The sequence below is a fragment of the Ammospiza caudacuta genome, chromosome 7 (assembly GCF_027887145.1).
Source record: "Ammospiza caudacuta isolate bAmmCau1 chromosome 7, bAmmCau1.pri, whole genome shotgun sequence".
Classification (NCBI taxonomy): domain Eukaryota; kingdom Metazoa; phylum Chordata; class Aves; order Passeriformes; family Passerellidae; genus Ammospiza; species Ammospiza caudacuta.
Window position 1 is genome coordinate 442,930 of NC_080599.1, and position 20,634 is coordinate 463,563.

Genomic DNA, 20,634 nt, shown 5'->3' on the forward strand with positions numbered 1-20,634 from the left:
GGACTTCACTGTTCTAGCAGAGAATTTTATTTACTTGCTCCTGCAAATCATTTCCAGAGTGGAAGTGAAATCAGTGCCTTGCTATCTGGATGTGATAGGATTTTCCTTCTTTCCCAACAGACAACAGGGGAAAAGATTTGTTTCTATTATACCATTACATCTAAATCTTTGGTTTGAGAGCAAAAGGAAAATGCTCCTTTAAGAAGTTCTGCCTGGACTTTTTGGCATGAGGACAAACTGTGGTGTGTTGGCAGGAGCAGCACTGTCCCTGTGGGTGCAAACCCCCTGAAGGATGAACAGGCTGCTGTCACAGGGGCCACACCTGCAGCATGAAAACCCACCATGCCATTAACTCGATGCAAACTAAACACAAGTGACTCAGCTCTGCATCCTCGGCAAGGACTTGCCTCTGCAGAGATGTTACTGACAGACTCAGCTCTTGTTTGCAAGGGCTGTTAAATTGTCACACAAATCAACCACCCCTCCCTCTCTTGTCCTTGGCATCCGGCTGCTGAGCTGCTGCTGAGAAAGAAGAGGCAGAGTCCTTCAGGGCAAACAGGGACTTTCCAATGGGCAGAAACTTTCTCCTTTCTTTTGTTTTCAGTGACAACAGAGGGGTTTGTCTTCAGTCCCTGTGTCAGCAGGGAAATTGTGCCTGATCATCACACCTAGGATCTGAACAACCTGAATTTTTATTGGTGTAAAATCCACAGTGACCTGACCTTCTGCAGGAATATGGAGAGAAGAGTCAAAAGCGATTCCTGGAATGTTGCAATAAGCAGATAGTGGTAATAAACATATATAGATAAAAAGGCATAAAAGCTCATAAAAGCATATGGAACTGATGTAAACCTAATAAAAAGAAGCATTCTATTGTAATAAAGAGTGAGAGTTGCAGACCACAGTGTGAGAAATAGCTACTCACTTTTCATAGTTTAGGAAGGTTTATTAAACCTTATCAAAAATACAACAGAAGATTGAATGAAGAAAAAAGGTTACAGCACCGGGAGCAAAAGATTTTCCCCACCATGTTCTCAGGCCCCTCACAATGGAGGTTTTCCCTTTTTAACCCTTTAACCCCTCCTGAAGTTCTGTCCATCAACCCCTTCTTCGCTGTCCACTGGTGGAGATCTCTTCCTCAAATCCTGACTGGGGGTCAGGTGTGGCCATAGCGACACGCCAGCCCTCCCAGATGTCCCAACCCCAGCTGTCCCTTGATAACCATGTCAGGGGTACAGCACAACTATAAATCTATAAACTTTTCTTAACCTGTATACATTGTGAAAAATGCCCATCACTTGTTTGTAAAATTTGTAAAGTTCATTAGTAATAAAATTGTTATAAAAATAGTAATGCAATTAGAATAATTTGGACAAGCTGAATTAGGACAATATGAGACAATAGAGACAAAGAGTTATGGATGTCCGGGTACCTTTTTCTGGGCAGCAGGAGCCCGAAAAAGGATACACATTAACAAAGGATTAACCCTTAAAAGGAATGGCCCGTTGCATATTCATACACTTCATACATGATGCATAAATTCCATTCAAATACAGGATTCTGTCTGGTCATCATCAACTTCTTCCTTCTAATCCTAACAGTGCTTTCGAGGCAGGAAGAAGTTTGTTTCTTCTGATAAAAGGGCAATAAATTATTTTCTCTGAAAGATTTAGGTTTCCTGTTGCTGCTATCGGGTGCAAGTGCCTCATTCCTTTCTTAAAAAAATCCCACTGACATAGTTCTGATTTTAATTACAAAAGCTACCTTTCAATTACAAGACTACATTTATCATATTATTAAAATGTTAATACAGCACTACTAATCAATACATCAAAACACATATGGTAAATATCTGCATAGAGCCATATAATGTGCTCTTTTCACATACATTATATTTGTCTAATAATTGTGAGAGTCAATCATCACATGACTCATCTATCACAACAGGAAAAGAAGTTTCTGGTGGGAGGGACACTGGTTTTAAAGGTAGGACCTGTTCTTGAGGTTTGATTTGTTCCCTCTTTCAGATTACAAAGAAGTCATGGTGTTCCAGAGTAGAAGCTGGAGCCAAAAGTTTGAGAACAGGATGTGATAAGATCACCAGAGTATTTTATCTGTATCTAGGAAGAAGCCTTGCAGAGCTTCTTTTTGACTTTTACTGAAAGTAGAAGTCCTGTTTTTACCAAGAATTTTGATCTCTTGGTGTTTTGGAGGAAGAAAAAGAAAACAACAAAGCACCTGAAGTGTGCATTGAGGTGAGGTATATCACAGAAGGCTGAGGGCTCACCAAGGCAAGAGAGACCCTCCTGTGACCGTGGTCACAGGGGTTTTCAGGTGAAGGGAGAGATGAGAATGGTGACTCCATGTTCAGAAGGCTTGATTTATTATTTTATGATATATATATTACATTATAACTATACTAAAATGGAAAAGAAGGTAAGGTTTCCTCTCATAAGCTAAGCTAAGAATAGAAAAGAATGATAACAAAAGGCAGCTCTCTTGGGCTTTGTCCAAGATAGCTTGGTCCTTGATTGACCACTCATTATAAAGATCCAAGATGGGCCAGTCACAGGTGGACCTGTTGCATTCCACAGCAGCAGATAATAATTGTTTACATTTTGTTGCTGAAACTGCAGCTTCTCAGAAGGAAAAATCCTAAGAAAGGATTTTTCATAGAAGATGTCTGCAACATGTCACCTTTTTTTATTTAGTTAAATTAAAAAGGAAAAATGCTTGTAATTTTCTCTGCTGGGCTCATGCAGAGAAAAGGACCAACACTTGACTAGTTATCTGTTGCCAATCAAACATCACTCAAGTGCTCCTGTGGAATGAACAGGGAATTTCTTCACCTGTAGAACATAAAATTCTATCATATCACTGAAACAATTTTACAATATAAGATAAAGCAAAAACAATGCAAAGAAAATTCAAGTTCAAGGAGCTGAGTTTCAGGAAAAGTCCATGGACTGAAGATATTCCTCTTTGCCATCTCTGAAAGTCCCTTTTGGTCCTGAAACAGGCTTGCTACAGAAAAATCCATCAATAGTTATCAAAAGTCCATTGACAGTCATCAAACAAAATGCTTTTGAGCTGCTGCCAGCTCTTTCAACCCTTTTCTTTTTTTTTTTTTCTTTTTTTTTTTTTTTTTGTCTTTTTGTCTTTGTCTGAAAGAGCAGCCAGAGAGGCCTTGGGGGACCCTGGCCCAAGTGGACGGACAAGGAACCCCAGATCTGGCCCACAAAGCAGTGGCCCAGGACCAGAAGGGGGAAGCAAAACCCCCAACCCCATCAGGAGGCCAGGAGATGGCCCTGGCTCAGGGACCCGAGCCCAACAGCCCAGGCCCAACCCACGAGGCAGGCTCGGCCTTGCCACAGGCCTGCACCCTACTGCCAGTACAAAGGCTGAATGGGCCAAACGCTTCTTTTCCCCAAAATCACCAAGGCACACCGGCAGTGGGGGAATTGAAGATGCCCCGAAGATCTCCATCTCAGGTCTGGGAATGTTTGTTCGTCACAATTATTCTTTTTTTGCATTTCTGCAGTAATATTGTCATCATCTATTCCTTCCAGACAATCTTTTCCTACTTTTTGGGGAATTCCTTTTGCTGCCCTCCCAGAGCAGCCCAATTTCCAGGGCTCCTTCCCAAAGTGAGGTGCAGCCCATGGCCTCTGTAACGGATAGCCCTGTTCCCTAAACCCCGATATAGAAAACCCTATGATTGCGTTTAAGAAATACATGGTCAGACTGGTCAGACGTATGATTGTGATTAAGAGATACATAGTCAACTATATGATTAAGAAATACATAACCACATAACCTAAAAATAATATATATCAAGTTGCTATTGTTTGCTAAATTCAACCATGTATTGCGCAAATACTAACCATGCGAAAGGCTAAGGTTTTGGGAACTAAGAAGAGCTAGCCGAGAAACAGAAACCAACCAAACACCACCCCATATAAGGAAGGCAAGAGCTCCGAGGTCAAGAGTACAGGCCTGAGGAAGACTTCAAGCCTTCATCCAGCGACGACCAGAGGGTAGAAGACAACCCCCTAGCAACAACTGGAGCATGCGCCAAGGGAAGGCCATGCCTACGGAAGTGGACTAATATAAAAAGGGGACTTGTGAGACACTGGGCGCGGCAGTTGGTGGAGCGGAGACTCCCCTGTCGCCCAGCGCTGCTTTGCTTATTACCTATGCTTGCTTTAATTAATAAATTCTAAATGGGCAACTTAACTCGTTGCGGAGTTCCATTTATAACAGCCTCTACTCTCCAGCTGGAACAGAAGGAAGCACAGAGTTTGCTGATGTGGGAGAGGAGCTTCTCTTTCCTGCCTGCTTTTCGCTCTGGGACAGGTTGGTGTGTGCTCCTTTGGTAAAGGCAGGTTTAAACTCTGCAGCAGTTGTGTTTCAAACTGCTCCCTTCTCCAGCTCTTCTGTGGGTATCCTCGGACAAAAGGCCTCTTGGTGGGAGCTCTCTGTGGAAGGTTAAGGAAGGAGGTTGATATTTCAGGGTTGTGACTGCTGAAAGCAGCTGGTTTCTGGAGGTGTCCAGAACTGGGAGTGGCTCCTTTTCTCACCTGCCTGCAGAAAAGCAAGTTGCAAAGTGGGAATTTCATTTGTGGAGATGGCCATCAGGGGTGTTTGCCAAGAGATGGGCTGGCAGAGAGGCAGGTCTCGTGCTAAACTGGCTGTGTGTTTGTTTTGATGGTGGGGAGGGTCAGAGATGCAGACACAGACACCAGCTGAAGGAACAGTGTGATTTCCTGTAATGGAAAAGTGCAAAAAAGAGTCAGGAAAGGATTGGCTAAGCAATGCACCTCAGCATAAACTCTGGTGATTAAGGAAGATCCATCACCAGGTACCCCAATGGTTTCCCCTTCATCCAGAGCTGCACATCAGCTGGGGGAAGCTGTCCCAGCCCAGCCCTGCAGAGCCACGGCCAGGAACCGGGAAATCCTGCGGTGCCTCCACCTTTGGCGGCGACGAGGCTCCTGAGTGTGCTGTGAGAGTAGCCCGGCTCTGATCGTGCTGGACGAGCAATGTGCCAGAGCTTCTCCTGGGGGCACAGCTGGTGTCATTCTCCTCTTGGTTTTCTCCCCGAGCCTGCCCAGGGCTCAAGGAGGAGCCAAGGCCAGGTGTGACTTTGTCCATTTTCCTCATGCAGAAAGGTGAAGACGTGTTTAACCAGTGAATGGGTGCAACATTCCTTTTGATAATAACACTTGGTTAAGTAGCAGATAAATAGAACATTGGGTTGGGAAGGTGATCTAGAGGGCAGCTTTGGCTCAGGTCCTGTTGTTGAGGCTTCAGTCAGGGTCTGTTGTTCAGGCCTTAGTCCTTCAGTATTTTGTGGTGCAAATCACACCTGTGTAGAGCTGCAAAAAAACAAGTCTGTCTTTAGCACATTTGAGACAGGGAACAGCATTAGCCCTGCAAGGCCAGGCTGGGGCCAAGAGCAGAAGGTCAGCACCCTGCTTTTGCCCACAGGCAGCCCTGCAGAGCAAGCAGCCCCTCCTGCCCAGGGGCTGAGGTGCCCGAAGCTGCCTCCCCGCTGTGCAGCTCTGCAGAGCCCGCGGGGCGCAAGGTCCTGGGCAGCCAGGGCAGCCCGGCTGCCTTGGAGCACAAGGAGTGGCCCAGAGAGAAGCTGCTGCCCTTGGCTTTGGAACTGTTCCTCAGAGTCTTGTCAATAATCCACAGTGTTTGATGTGTTTTCCTTTCCTCTCCCAAATTTAACACAGCTTTTTGAGAAATTTGACTGATGTAGCTGCTGCTGGTGGTGGTGCTTTTGTCTGCAGGTAATGGCAGGTGATTTGAACCAAGGACAGAGTCCACTGTTTACACCCCAGCTTTGCCAAGTCAAGAAAACCATTCACAAGTGGTCTGCAACTGCTGAGCAGTTTTCCTAGGTTTTGGAAAGCTATCACCTTAAGAAACCCAAGAGATTTTCTTCCAGGAGGACACCAGCAGTAGCATGATGCCAATGTTTTCCACCCCTTTTCTGTGTCTTTTAAGAGTTCCTCAGTGCCCAGCAGGAATGAAATGACCTGTGATAATGGGATTTGACAGCTCTCTGTTGTTCATTGCCACATGAGTGTTCATGACAAGCTGGACACACCACTCGTGGCTCTGTCGAGTTAAATTCATCCCAATTGTGTGCAAACAGCAGCCCCGAGATGCTGAGAAGAGCAGGCACAGTGGGTGGGTGTGCATGCACACACCCGGGGGCTGACTGCTCTGTGGGCAGATGGTTTTGCACTCTCCCAAAAACTACACTCTCCCAAGCTGAAAGACTATTTCAAATAGATATCTTAAATGAAAATATATATAAAAAATAAAATTGTCCAAAAATACATGTGCATTAAATTTCATGCATATTATGTATTATATATTTTGATTAACATAACATAATATAGTATAATATATTATAATGTAATGTAATATAATATATACATGAGATCATTTTTGAAGCCATTGCTTGTGGGGGATATTAGATGATCTCCTAGTGTTTGTACATTTTAGTTTCTGCTACTGCTGATCCTAGCAGCAACTCCCTGTCAGTTCTTCCAGGTCACTTCACACAAAGGGATTCCATCATTTCAGTGCCTGTGAGAGCTTGGCACTGAAATGCCAAGTTGATTCCCAGCTCTCCAGCCTCCCTCTGGATTTTGGAGCATCTCAGCACTTGTGTCCATGGCCCTTCCTTCATCCCCAGCCTGCAGCAGTCACAGTCGCTGCTGCCTCCCCCTTGCTGCAGCTCATTTGCCAAAGTGCTGCCAAAGGCAGCAGAGCTGGCTCAGGATCCCTGCTGGCTTCTGCTCTCTGGCATGAGCTTCAGGGGCACACTTGGAGCACTTTCCTAAAGAGCTGCCCGTGGGATGAGGGATTTGTCCTCCCCGGGTGGCTCCTGCTTGGATTCTGTGCTCATGGAGCCCCGGAGTTTTCTCAGCAGCCTCTGCAGCGAGTTCTGAGCCACCGTGGGGCTCTGCTGCCAGCCCAAATCTGCGCTTCCCCTGCCCAGCCCGAGTGCAGGTGGGGCATGTGCTGGGCATGGCCGGAGATTTGCATGGCCAGAATCCTCCAGCATTTACACCTGCTCATGGCTTTGGGTAGCACAAATCTACACTTACTTCACTTGAAACACTGCATTTATTGCAGATAGTTACACCCACACTACTAATGTGGGTGTACTAATTTGTACTAATGTACAAATACACAAACATTAACTTGTTTACAAATGAAATTTATTTTAAATTGCAACACCTGTGCTACCAATATAGAAACACAGAAATATCAATTTATGATTAAAATCTAATTTATTCTGAGAATTGTGCTATGTAAATATATACAGATATCAACTTCAGTGAAAAAAAATTACTTTATTGCAACCCTCTGCAACAACTCACTGTACACAAATATTGAAGTTACTGAATTGAAGTTTAACAATTTAATTTATTACATATTACTACAACTGTACAGCCCATATACAAATACAGAAACATCAATATCCCTCTCTAAAGAATCTCAGATCCAGAACTAAATAAATAGAATTTTAGAACTATACAACTCCATACATAATAAATAGAAGTAAATACATATATAGGCATAACAATATAGAGATGTAAACATGCATTGCATATTTCATGACATATAACATGACAATATAGTACAAACATAACAAACCTGTCTATAAATACACAAATATCAATGGACCAAAACAAAAATCCATACAACCCCAGCAATAGAAATGCACAGCTACAGAGCTGTACAAGTATGTAAACAGATGAATATACATGCATCAGTATAACAATACACACACATAATATCCCCATACAAATATCAGTCAGTGTATGTAAATATCCCTATACTTGTAACTATCCAAATCCAACTACACATTCATAAACAGCACCAGATCAGGAGGGATTGCAGCCGCCGATGTTCCCAGGCTCTCGCTCGGTCTCCTCCTCCCGAGCAGAGCAGCTCTCCTGGACAGGGACAGCAGATGGGACATCTGGAAAGCACAGGGAACACTGAGTGAGTGTGGGGACGTTTCCCTCGGCAGCAGCTGCACTTCCATCAGGGAAGAGGAAATGTCAGAGCCTCCCCAGGAGGGTCAGAAGGAAAAGCAGCCGAGCGGGCCAGGCTGTGGTGAGCTGTTCGCTTCTTTCTGGCATCCCAGTTGCTCTGAGGGAACTCCCTCATGTCAGGTTATTGAACCACCTCTGCACTTATCAAGACTGTGGCCCCCAAATCAATCAGCATTTATGTCTCCAGCTGCTTGCACCAATGACAGGGAATGTCCTCTAACAGTGCTGGGGCACAAAGTTACCTTGCACAGATCATCTGACAGGGCCTTGTTCTTTCTGTGCTTCCTGTGTTTCTCCTTACCTTCAACTTGGAATTGTTACAGCATTTCTTTTCCTTTCCCCTTTATCAGTGCTGAAATGTGTGTTTCTCTTCCAAGTTTCAGATTGTTCAGTGATCCTGTCAAGCCTTTTCTCAGAAGCTTTTATCATGGAATTGTGTGTTAATTTCAGAAATTTTGGTGATTTTCTGTGAGATTTATGCGAGTGTCCTGTTCATTGGGCACCATTTAGGAAGGTGCAAAAGAGAAAAAGGATGCTCTGTAGGTCAGTTCACTAGTGGAATATCCATGGATAGAGAGAGTGATTAGCTGAATTTTACAGCTACTCCTAACCTAAAAGTGCAACAGGTAATTTGGGGAGAAATTTAAGCCCAATTTCTGCTTCTACCAGCCTGCATTCAAATGTAAAATAAATAGAGCAGGGTGAGAATGTCAGTGTTCAGTTCCTGAAGTGCCTTATTAAGGTGTTCTTAGAGTAAGGGAGATAAAATCTGGTTGGGCATTCCTAATTTCCAGCCACTCATTGTCAATTTCACCGACTCTGAAAACAGCAGAAATGTGCACATCATACCTTATCAATCCATTTGGGGATGTTGTAGGTTCAGATTCTCTGAGGCTTTAGATTTTTAGATCTCTAGACAATGCTTCCAGGAATCTAAACAGCTTTCAGAAATTAAATTTTTTTTCTTTTTTCCTCAGTCATTGCACTTATGTGCACCAGAGACCTTCAGTGAATGGATTCCACTCTAATCCATCTCCAAGCTGAATCTCCCGGCTGTGTTCACACTGGTGGTTCGTGTGCCTCTTCTGCACAGTGCAATTTTAAAATCTTTGTTCTTTATTATCTCTGTCCTTCTTTTTCTGTTTTAGCTTGCAAATGCATGCAGATGTATCAGAAATGATACACCTAATTTCTGATGCATCAGTTCCTGTCTAGCAATTTCATTTTATCCTGTTCTGATGTTATGCTAGCCTTATATGTTTTATTCTAAGTGGACTCCTGTTTTCTTGCATGTGGAAGTTTTACAATGCAATGCTCTCGTTCACCTGCTTTCATGAAACCCTTCAATAACATTAGCACAAGTAACTGTGTGATTCCCTTCTGCTTTGTAGAAGATTTGGGAAACTCAAGTCCTGCTCAGATACAGAGAAACACACACGGTGCTTGGTAATTCCCCTAAGAGCTTAAGTTAATGGTAAACAACTGCAGCTTATTCATTTCATAGAAATTGGGAGAAAAGACATTGCAAATATTGAGGAATATAGTGCAATATTGATGGTCATCCCTCAGTTATCCAGACAGACTGATGTCACTGGCAAAATTCCCTCTTTTCCAAAGGTTTTCATTTGCTTTGGCTGTACTTTCTATGGCTGCAGGTCACATTTCCCTTGATTTAAGGACGTATCTTGGCAGTTACTTTTGGTAATATATCTTGCTAATTCTGCCCTTGGAGGAATTACTCAGTTCTGCAGTGCTTATTACATGTCCTGTTCTAAAAGACTTTTATGCTATTTTCCCTCTCTCTATGTTTTCACACTTGTTCAACAAGGTTTTCTTTCTAAGAATATTAATCACAATATCCCAAAGGATTAAAAAATGCTTAGATATTTTTTCCCTAAGTATTTACTAAAGAAAAATAATAATAATGAAAAAAATTGTATGCATGCTGGATGTAAAATACAAACAGAAATAAACTTGAGAGTTCTCCCAAAAACCCTTAAGAAAAAAACCATGTATTCTATTAAACCCAGAGTATTCAGCTACAGTATACAAAAATGGGCATGTTCTAGAACAGAAAATTTGTGCAAGGGTTCTGCACAGAATTCTATGCTTTCGAGCTTTTTGCCCTTCAGGGGCAGTGCCATTCTATGAACTGCAATGCTCCGAGCATGTTCTGCTCACCATGGCAGCTTTCTGCTCTGCCCTGGTACAGATCATCCTCCCAGCACAGGGGCAGTGCAGCCACCACAACTCACAGCATCTTCCCACACAGCAAGAACCTGAAGGACAGAGATGGCTTTCACCAGCTGCTGCGGGTTCTAATAGTGCCACCTCTCAGCTGCCGAAAGCCTGAATTTCTGTGTTGCAGTGCGTTAGTTTATTGAGTCAAATGTTCTGTTATATAGTGGTATGTTAAAGTGTTCCCCCAGATACTACAGTTAGTCTCTCCCCTGTGTTATGCCCTCCTACCCAAGTGTCCCTCAAGGAATCCCCTCCCTCCTCACCAGATTTTTCCCTGTCTGTCAAGACAACCCAGCCCCTTTGCCCCATCCATCAGCCCAAACCCTACCCTTTGTTCCAGAAAGTTCCCTGTCCCTCACCCCAAGATCCAATCCCTATCCCAATGCTCTCTCCTCCCCTTGTTCTGATTTGTTGTAGCCCTCAAAACCACACCCCAAGCGTCATTTATTGGTTACTATGTGGTGTCCACCCCCTGTTTTGAAAGATTTTAAAAACCCGTGCACAGGGGGGCTGGGGCTTTTTTCAACATCCGTTGTCTGTGGGAATTCTCATCTGCGAGCCTTCCCCCCACCTCTCCTGATGAATTTGCTGCCCTTTACACCGCAGAAGAGCCTCCTCTGCTTCCTTCACTCAGCCTTCCAGGGGTCTCTACTGGCTCAGGCAAAACCCTAACCTAGCCAGTTCCCCACTCTTGCCATTGTCCCTGGAGCATCACAGAGCTAGGCACGGCTGCGGAGGGCAGTGACAGTGACCCATGCCCTGGATGTCACAGCCCCCAGAGCCACACCTGCCAGGCCACAAGCCCCAGCCCTGGTCCCCACTGCAGCCTCAGGGGCTCCTGGGCATCCTCACCCCGAGTGCAAAGGCAGCCTCAGAAGCCCCCCAGGGCGCTCTGGATCCAGGCTGCAGACACCCTAAAGCCATCACTGAAAGGGACATGGATGGGGACTGCAGCTGGATCTTGCAGTGCTCACCAGCCCTGACTACTGTCTAAGTGAACCCAAACCTCATTTGCAGCACTGTGAGCACATTGACCCTGCTCGCCCCTCCTGGAACGTGGTGTTCCCACATCCTACACCAGCCCTTTGCAGGGAGTGACCAGCTCCCAGCTGCTCTGCTACCCTGGCCTTACTTTCTCTTTGCCACCAATGAACTTAACAGATACACTCCTGAGAAACCTAGCACAACATTTGCTTCTCAGGAGCTCTTTCACAAAAAACTCCACTAATCCCTAGTTTTTGCTCAGAGAAGGAGGTCCTGACAAAGCATAAGGCACAGACAGGGCTCTGGCATACGAATTCCTGAGCCGCAGGATTCCACCCTTGTTGTTCCTAGCCACTTTGCTGATATTTTAGAGCCAGTTCTGGACAGGGGCTGCTGCTGACAGGGTAGGAAAATTTGGAGGAGAAAAGGTGCGGGAGACAACCAAAAACAAACAAGGGGGAAAACCCTTAGAAATGCAGAGCACAAGAGAAGTCCTTGGAGATGATTCAAGAGAAAATGCCACCAGCAGTGAGCAGAGCCCGAGGTTGCTCACTGCCACCCCAGGGGCTCCTCAGTCCCCTGCTGGTTTGTGTCTGATGCAGCCCTGCCTGGAAAGGGCTCCAGGCTCTGGTGTTCCCAGCTTGCTCCAGGCTACATTCTTAGCAGCACTGAAAGAAGAGGTGAAACAAAGAGACATTTTCTGTGCTGCCTGCAAACTCTTCTCCTTCAGTGCCGCTGCCAGAAATCATCCCTCTGTCAGCTTGGCACTGTGCCTGCTGCATCCTCGTCCCTGTCCCTTGCATCAGCTCCTGCACATCATCAGCACTCACTGTCCCACATCATGAACAGAGAGAGCTGTGTCAGAAGAGCCAGGAGTGCATTTTCTTGGCTGTGAGATGCAAAGCTGTGTTTTGTGTCAGGTACAAACAGGTGACGTGTGTATTTGTGAATGCAAAACGTGTGGACCCCGACAATGGGAGAGCTGTGAATTCTAATAATAACTGAGGAGAATAAAGCATGGAAAAAGGCCTTTGAACCTATCTTTTGTTTGCAATTAACCCTGGTTGATTTAGGAGTATTGGAAATAAGGTGTTAAAGATGTTGCATTTTGCTTGCATTTAATCCATAATGAGCTCTGCAATAATTACCTTTTGAAGCATAATTTTAGAATATTACTTGTATCCTTGAAACTGTAGCTTTGGAATATATATAAAGGAAATATGCTTATCTCACGCATTATTGAAGCAGAGAAAAACAGCTTGAGAAAGGAAGATGAACATCACCTCAAGGGTTTATGGTTTCGACCAAAGGGAAGCTGGACATCACTGTTATGAGATTTAGAGTCTCTGCAATTAAAAGGTGGACACACATCTGGGGAGCTGGACCCCACCAGATGGGAGTCATCTTTCTTCTTTTGGAAACTGGACCATCACCATCTGGGGATACTCCTTTGAGATAACATCCTGAGAAATTAAAATCACAATAGTGTATAGAATTGTTATGTAATAATTTCGAATAAGAATTGCTGATGAGTAAAAGACTGGAAATAGAAACTGCTGAAAAAAACTGATGGGTACTCCTATAAATACCTGTAACCCTCAATTATCAGTGTGCAGTTGGAGGGAAAACTTCCCCCACTGTACCCAGCGCTGTATTGCTCATATTTACCATATTAAATAATAAATTGATTGCTGCTTGAATATTGGCCTAGTCAAGCTTCTTATTCATAACACTGTTAGTTGTGCTTTTCTATGGGCTGGCCATGGCACTTGGTAATTAATATGCTGTCATGCTGTGAACTGAATTCACACCTTACAGGGCTGTGTTTACTGGGCCTGCTGGATCAGTGCCCACTTCCTTCCTCTGCTCCTCCTCACTCCAGGACTGTAAGAGACCAGCATGGGTTCAAAGACCCTGCAGTATCATTACCCTCTGGTAATGCTCAGAGGTCCTCTAAGGGCTATGTAATGCACAGCATCTGGGTGTGGGGCATGTGCTAAGGAGAAAGAAAGAGTCTGTGAGAAAGCTGAGCTGCTCTTACATGGGACTGAAAAAATGACAGGAACTTTTTGGCATATAAAGCGTTCCTTCCAGGTCAGGGACCAGGGAAGGCCTAATCAGCTGTGGCCCTACAGGGCAAGTCTGTGCTAACTCCTAGCACCAGGTGCAGGGCTGTGGGGCAGGGCTCCTACAACAACAGCACAGCTCTGTGGAAGAGCCCAGCCTTGCATTTGGGTTCCTGCCTGCTTCCCCTTTAGAGACAGCTGTGGCCCTAGGATTTTTGTCTGAGGGAGAACTCCACCCTTGGACCTTCTGATCTTTCCCAAGTGGCCAAATGGGGATGCACCAGCAGCACTGCTGGGAAGGTGCTGGCTCAGTGGCTGTTTTTTGAGACTGTGCCCCCCATATCAGCTTTATGTGTGTTTGGGGGGGTGCTCTGGTGGGTGTGGTTACACACTCACTGGCCTTGGCAGAGCACAAGTCGGAACCTTTGAAGGTTCCAGCTGCTGTAAGGCTCAGGAGGCAGAGCTGGTGCTAGGCACAGTGTGGTACTGTGCTGAGGGAAAGGTGAAAACAGTTAATAATCCACCCTCAGCTAATCACTGAGGGCTGATGGGAGGCACAGGCTTGGTGGAGCTGCTTTGTACAGGCCAAGGTGCTTATCATCTGTGCAGTGTCCCCAGCAGCCCCTGGCAATGCTGGTGCAGCTGAAGGACAGGCTTGATGGGTCTGGTGCAGCCCCCCAACCTCAGACACTGCGGCTCCACCGTGCAAAGCAGCATGGCTGAGCTGGTTGTTGGTCAGGTGAGGACTCAATTTATTTCCTGCAACTTGCTCCAGCACAGTTCAGCCTGGAAAAAAGACATTTTTACAAGTGTAGGGGAGTCAAGCTCCAATAAATGTCAGCTGAGCCCTGGTGCTTGCTCCCCTGCATGAAGCCTCAGTGAGGCACCAGGGCCTCCTGTCAGCAGGAGGGGAAGGGAGATCAGAGATGTTGGAAGAATACGTGACTGAAGGCTGAGCACAGCGTTGGTGGTGCTTTGTGTGGCTTTCGCATGACATCCAGGCTGGCTGTGGCAGTGTAAGCCAACCTTTTGTTTTGCAGCAGGCTTTATGCCAGAGCCAGCCCTTTTCCAGCCTTTGGGGTGATTACAGCTGTTGCTCTATATTTCTCTCCCTTTTTTTTTTTTCAACAGGTATTCTACTCCAGCACCATAGGCAGGCAGTGATGGCTGCCTGTAGCTAACAAGACAAACTGAGATCTGCCTGCAGAGCCATAGGAAGGTGTCCCTGGGTTTGTGAGACAGGCCAGGACAACACAAACTGAGGCCACAGCCACGCTATGCTTTCAGTTGAGCCTGTGGTGGAGCTGCTGTGCTTGTAGTCAGCATCTAGATGGGGCAGGTGACATATCTATCTTAGCTGGGACAGAAACAGAAGTACAGCCCTTGCACAGCATCCTTCTGCTAGGCTGTGCTAAGCTCAGGGGCCTGTAAACTGGCCCTTAAGAGCTAGGTCTCCACTCCTTGCCCAGATCCCCAGCCTCAGGGAGAAGGACTCAGGGAGAAGGAGCCATGGCTTTTTCTTCCATCAGACTCCATTTAGAAAAAGTCAAGTTAAGCAGTTCATTAAAATTTAAAATACTGTACAGTGTGTAAAACCAAATATCCCCCTCCCCACAACAATCCCGTGCTCTCAGCGGATGCTCTGGTGAAGAATACTGCTTTTGGCACTGTTTGCCTTCTCTTTCTCCTTCTTCTTTATGGGATCCATCTCAAAACAGAGCCAGACCTGCACTGTTTTATCAGCAGCTGCTTAGGCCACTGATGTACCATCAGGGCTCATGGTCAGGTTCAAGATTCTATCAGTATGACCTGAGGAGGAGAAGGAATGTGCAATCAGGGCTGAGCTGATCAGCACATGCACATTTACTCCTGTATGCTCCCATGAGCCCTGCCAGCTTGCATAGCTGTCCCCCCACTGGCTGTGGCAGCATGATTTCAGACCCCAAGCATACACTTGGATCAATGGTATCTCTTCCACAGCCCCGTGGGCATGCTTCACTCCTAGCAGCATGGCCCCAGATACTGGCCTGTATCAGTGATGCTGCAGGCTCCAACCAAGGAGTGCAGCTGTCTTCAACCTCTAACACCCCCCCACACACCCAGTCCATGTCCACCTACCTTGCAGCTCTGCAACCTTGTTCATTCTTGGATACTTCCATATAACCAGCTGATTCTGTGCAAAGCCATGGCCTGAAATGAGCTCCTTGTAGTTTGTGGACCATAGGATAGAAGTCACCTGCAAAGAGGCAGTAACACAGGTGAGACAGGGTCCTTGTGCTGATGCTCACCACTCGGAGGCGAGCATGGTCCCCCTCCTTCCCCGTGCCTCTGGGCCTGAGGAGCCAGCAGCTCTGTGTAGGTGTGCTGCCAGAAGGTGTTTGTCCCCAAGCTGATGTTCATCTCTCACCTGGGAACAGGTATCAACAGCACTGAGGCAGGTGCCAGAACACATGTTCCAGATGCGGATATGTCTGTCACTAGTACCACCTCCAGTGGCTAGAACATTTATCTGCCATGGGCACCACGCCACAGCCTGAGAGAGGAGAGTTCATTTTAAAACATACAAGAGGCAACCTGCACCCAGCCAGTGCTGCATGCCTGCCTTGCACTCACATATCCGCCCGTGGCAGCTCTGTGCTCACCTTGACAGCACCCTGGTGCTGAGTGAAGGTCTGTACAGGAGCAAAGTCTCCATCCCCACCTTGGGTGCATGGCCAGACATTCGCCAGACTGTCATTGCCACCACTGGCCAGGTAGTGGCCATCCAGAGACCATCTGAGTCCGCACACCTCCTGTGTGTGGCCAGCAAGGGTGGCCACGTGATGCTCAGCCACTCGGACATCGTGGTGATGGATGTGCCCAGTCCGTGCACCACTGCAGAGAGAAGAGAAGGTTTGCAGGGTCAAGCTGCACATTTTCACCCAAATCCATTTTTGTTGTTGCAAGACTGCTATACCTGCCACTGGGTTTCAACCAGTGTTACCAGCAACACAGGTCTGTTGGTGTGAGTGAAACACCCACACAAGCTCTTTACAACTTCAGCACAAATTGCAATACAGGAAAGAGGCCTTCTCCTCACAGCCCCAACAGATAAGGCTGAGTAAGAATCCCAAGCCAGGACAAACTTCTCTCTGCCATCCCTAACCCATGCCACACATAGATTGAGGGATAGGAGTTTGCAAAAACTGGAAACTGCCCTTGACGCACTGCTTTACCTGGAGAGGATGCAGCTGTTCCAGCTGAGGGTTCCCACAGGGGCACAGTGGCTGGTCATGGTTCGGAGACATTTCTGCTGCTCAACGTCCCATAGCTGGAGAGGCAAATCATAAAGTTCTTCAGAAGAAACCCAATCCTGTTTCTATGCCCTAGGAACCTCACTGCACAGGCTCTGGCATTCAGATTTCTCAGTAAGGGAACAGAGAAAATGTGGATCTCATGACTATAGCACAGAAGGTTACACTACTTATCAGAAAACCCCCAAACCAAACCCTGCCTTGCACACTGGGCAGTTCCACCCCACACCAGGGAAGACAAGTCAGGTGCATGGCATCCTTCCTCTGCCAACCAAGGTTTTGTCCCCAGACCCCACAGTTCTGTCAATCCCTAGAAAACCCCTCTAGTTTTACTCCTGCATTCACCTGAATCTCAGCACTACTTGTGCCAACAGCAACGTAGTCTCCTTCTTTAATCCATGACGCAGAGGAAATGTAAACATCTTGATGCTCCATCTGCAGCAGGAGGATAATCTCCCTAGTAGCATGATTCCACAGATAAACAGCGTTGTCCAGAGCCACTGCCAGGAAGTTCTGGGAGCTCCGGTCTATGAGATTCAGATCTACAATTTGAAAGAGCAATGCAGGTCACACCATGCTTTGCTAGGGAGCATGCCCTTCACCCGTGCTGCTGCAGCAGGTGTGGGTGCACATGTGCACACACACACGTACAGGTGAGGGGCAGCCTTCTGAGTGTCACTATGCCCAGCTGCTGGGGCCAGGTACCCTGCTCCAAGGCATCTACACACTGCCCTAGACCACTGTCCCGCTAAGGCCACACAGGGACACTCCAGCAGTGGTCTGTGCTAGCCTGGGTACACCAAATAATACAGATAGCCCAGTTACACTGTCCTAGGAACAGCAATCCAGTGCAGAATGTTCTGGATGCCCAGCACTCAACCCTGCAGCCTACTTACAGTAGTCGTTGAACATCTCTGGTGCATCCAAGACCCGTTCTGGCTTTGAGGGAATATTTCTGCTATTCTTCCTGCTGGATCCAGGTGCCATTTTCTGACTGTAGAGCACTTTCAGGTTATTCTGACAGCCTGTGTGCAGGGGAACAGGTTTGTTAACCCGAGTTAGTTTCCTCCCAGCTGAGTGCTGCTCACCCAACTAGGAATCCCTTGGAGTGAAAATAAAGTCCTAAGAGAAACACTCACAAGCCTGCAGTGCACTAAAATCACTGGCAGTATGAACTGCTGAACAGGGGTGAGCTACAATTTCCTCATTCATGGAAACAAATTTGACAAACACTTGGGTTTTTGAATCCCATTATATTTAGTTGCAGTTTAAGCTAGAAAGTGCACAGCAGAGGGTTTGATGCTCTTACAGACTTGAGGAAGGTTTGGAACCTGCAGTATAGGTGAAATGTCACTGATATCTTTTCATAAAAATCCTTTTTTTAGGATTTTCCCCCCTTCTGAGAAGCTGTGGCCTCAGCAACAAAAGGTAAACAATGGTTATCTGCTGCTGGGGAATGCAACAGGTGGATGTGTGATTGGTCTCGGGTGGATGTTTGGATTTACTGACCACTCAAGGCAGAGCTGGGTCTCGCTCTCTGCTGAGACACAGCCCTTTGTTTATTCATTCTTTTTCTATTCTTAGCTTAGCTAGCTTCTGAGAACTTTCCTTCTATTTCTTTTAGTATAGTAATAATGTAATATATATCATAAAATATTAAATCAAGCCTTCTGAACATGAGGTCAAGATTCTCGTCTCTCTCTCCACCCTGAAGACCCTTGCAAGCCCTGTAACAGGTGACCAGCTGGCAGTCATAGCAACTCTCCTAAATAAATTCACTGTAACTTTTATGCCCTCCCTCGACCTCAGGACCCTTAAGAAAGGAGACTCCAGCCTGTACAGCTCTCAGAAACCAGTTGATTTCTCCTGTGACCACACACAGAGCCTCTGTGTTGCTGTTCCCCTGACCTGATCTCTCCTGCTGATTCAGCTCACACAGACTCTTTATCATACCTTCTGGAGCATTCTGTGGTTTTCCTCTGAGGTGGAGGATCTTTGCCTCTTCTACATCAAAACCATTCAGATTCACTGCCCAGGCTTTCTGTTGCTCCTACAGAGACAAATCACCCTCAGTGCAATGCATTTAAAACAATTCCCACACTGCAATTTAAACAGACACCTAAGTCCCCTTCTCTTAGAATCTGAAGATGTTTGCCTGTGCTGCAAGGGTCAGTCACACAGAGGCAGGTCAAAGCAGTTTTTCCTCAGACTTTCATATATTGTCCTGCTCACATTTTCACACAATGGCAAATAAAGTGTCATTGCCAGTGGGAAAAGCCACAGCCACAAAGCGACCAAATGCTTCACAAACAGATTTCAGAAGACAGTGTAAAACATTCCAGAAGTGTTCCCGGTGGAGACATTGTCCTAGAATAGTACCACCAGTAGTTTCACTTTGCATAGGCTTACAGCTTTGTGTTTTTGTTGCCTGCTACATTTTAACGCCTCATTAGTCAAAAGCTAAATTTTGCTTCCAGAAGCAGCATAGGCTTAGAGTGCATGGCAGTCTCTACAGCTTCAGTCTCATGCTAGGCTCCTGAAGCCCAGAGCTGCAAGTAGTGATGGCTGGGACTTGTCAGTCCCGTGTGCCCACTTGATAGAACCTATTGTTCACTGCTCTGTAAAGGGGCAGGAAGGAGTAGCGGTTGTTGAAGCAATTGTAACTTAGCAACATGCTCACCTTCTTGGTAGGGGAATCCTCAGCAGGGTCATTCTCTTTGCTTAGGAGGAAATTTGCCATCTCCATCTGCATAGTGCTGCAGTTGGGAATGTAGCAATCCCCCCCAGCCTTTTTGGGGGTGCTTTGAATTTTGGATCCAGATTTACCTGCATTCACATATGAAAATATTGTCTTACAGCTATTTAACAGCCTGTATTAGAGCTTTCACGGGAGCAAACCCAACACTCTTCCACATCACACTCACCAGACAAGTAGGACTCTGAGGTCTCATGCCACCCAGTCACAACTAACTTATATTTTCCTCCCTGCCACCAAGTTGGTTAGGGAGTGTGTGCACTTGGGTTTAGTGCAACAATTCCAGAGTCCAGAGATAAGGGGAAGATACAAAAACGCTCACAGGATATAAAGCTGTCAGCTGACAGTCCTGCCCACACTCATCCTAGCATACAGCTGTGCCAGCAAGGCTCAGCTGGGCGAACAGCAGCTGGCCAGCCCCAGTGCTCAGAGCTCTGCCCCTCATGCTGGCAAGGAGGTGGGTGGCTGTCAGGAGCACAGCCCACCTCCTCCTGCCTGAGCAGCAGCCGGTAGGGCAGCGTGGCAGGGAGCCCAGAGCCCCGAGGCTACGGACAAGCAGCCTGGGCCAGGCTCCCGCACTCAACCTCTGCCGCCGGTGGCCGGCGCTCACCGGCTGTCGTGGACGGCGTCTTGCTGGAGCTGTGGGAGCGACTGGCTGGCTTCATGGGCGACACGCCGACGGGGCTGGGCCCGGGGCATCTCTCCTTGGCCTTGCGCTGCCATCGTGCAGGCGGCACATTTGGGATCAGCGTGTCCAGCTTCAGCAGCCCGTGCAGGTCTGCCTCCAACAGGAACTGCGCCATGGTCCTGCGGGCGGACGACGTTGGCCGTGCCCACCGGCCGGGCTGAGCCTACTCCGACAGGCCCCGCCGGCCTCCCCACCACCGGACCGTGCAAGTGCTCCGGCCGCTCCTCCCCGCCAACGCACACCCCCACTCTCCACAGCCGCTCCTCGGGACACTCCGTCAGCTGATATGCCCTCCCTCAGCTCCTCGGGGGTCCTTGATCAGCTGGCACCCCTTCCAGCCGCTCTTTGGGACTCTCTCGGATAAGCGACATTCTCCCTTCCCCTGCCTTTCAAGGGCAATCTCGTCCCTGCTCTTTCTCTTCCCCACCGTGCTTTGCCTCTGCCCTGTGCCCCTGGGGCTGCTCTTGGCCAGGCAGCCTCAGTGGGAGCCAGCACTGGCTGCAGCCCCAGAGGGCCCCCC

At 47.0% G+C, this 20,634-nt stretch overlaps 2 pseudogenes; both read right to left on the reverse strand.

The window, feature by feature from the left end:
• The window catches only part of LOC131560141 (zinc finger protein 850-like), an 886,257-nt pseudogene that overhangs the window by 116,396 nt on the left and 749,227 nt on the right, over positions 1-20,634 (reverse strand).
• Positions 15,009-20,241, reverse strand: LOC131559715 (cell division cycle protein 20 homolog; annotated as a pseudogene).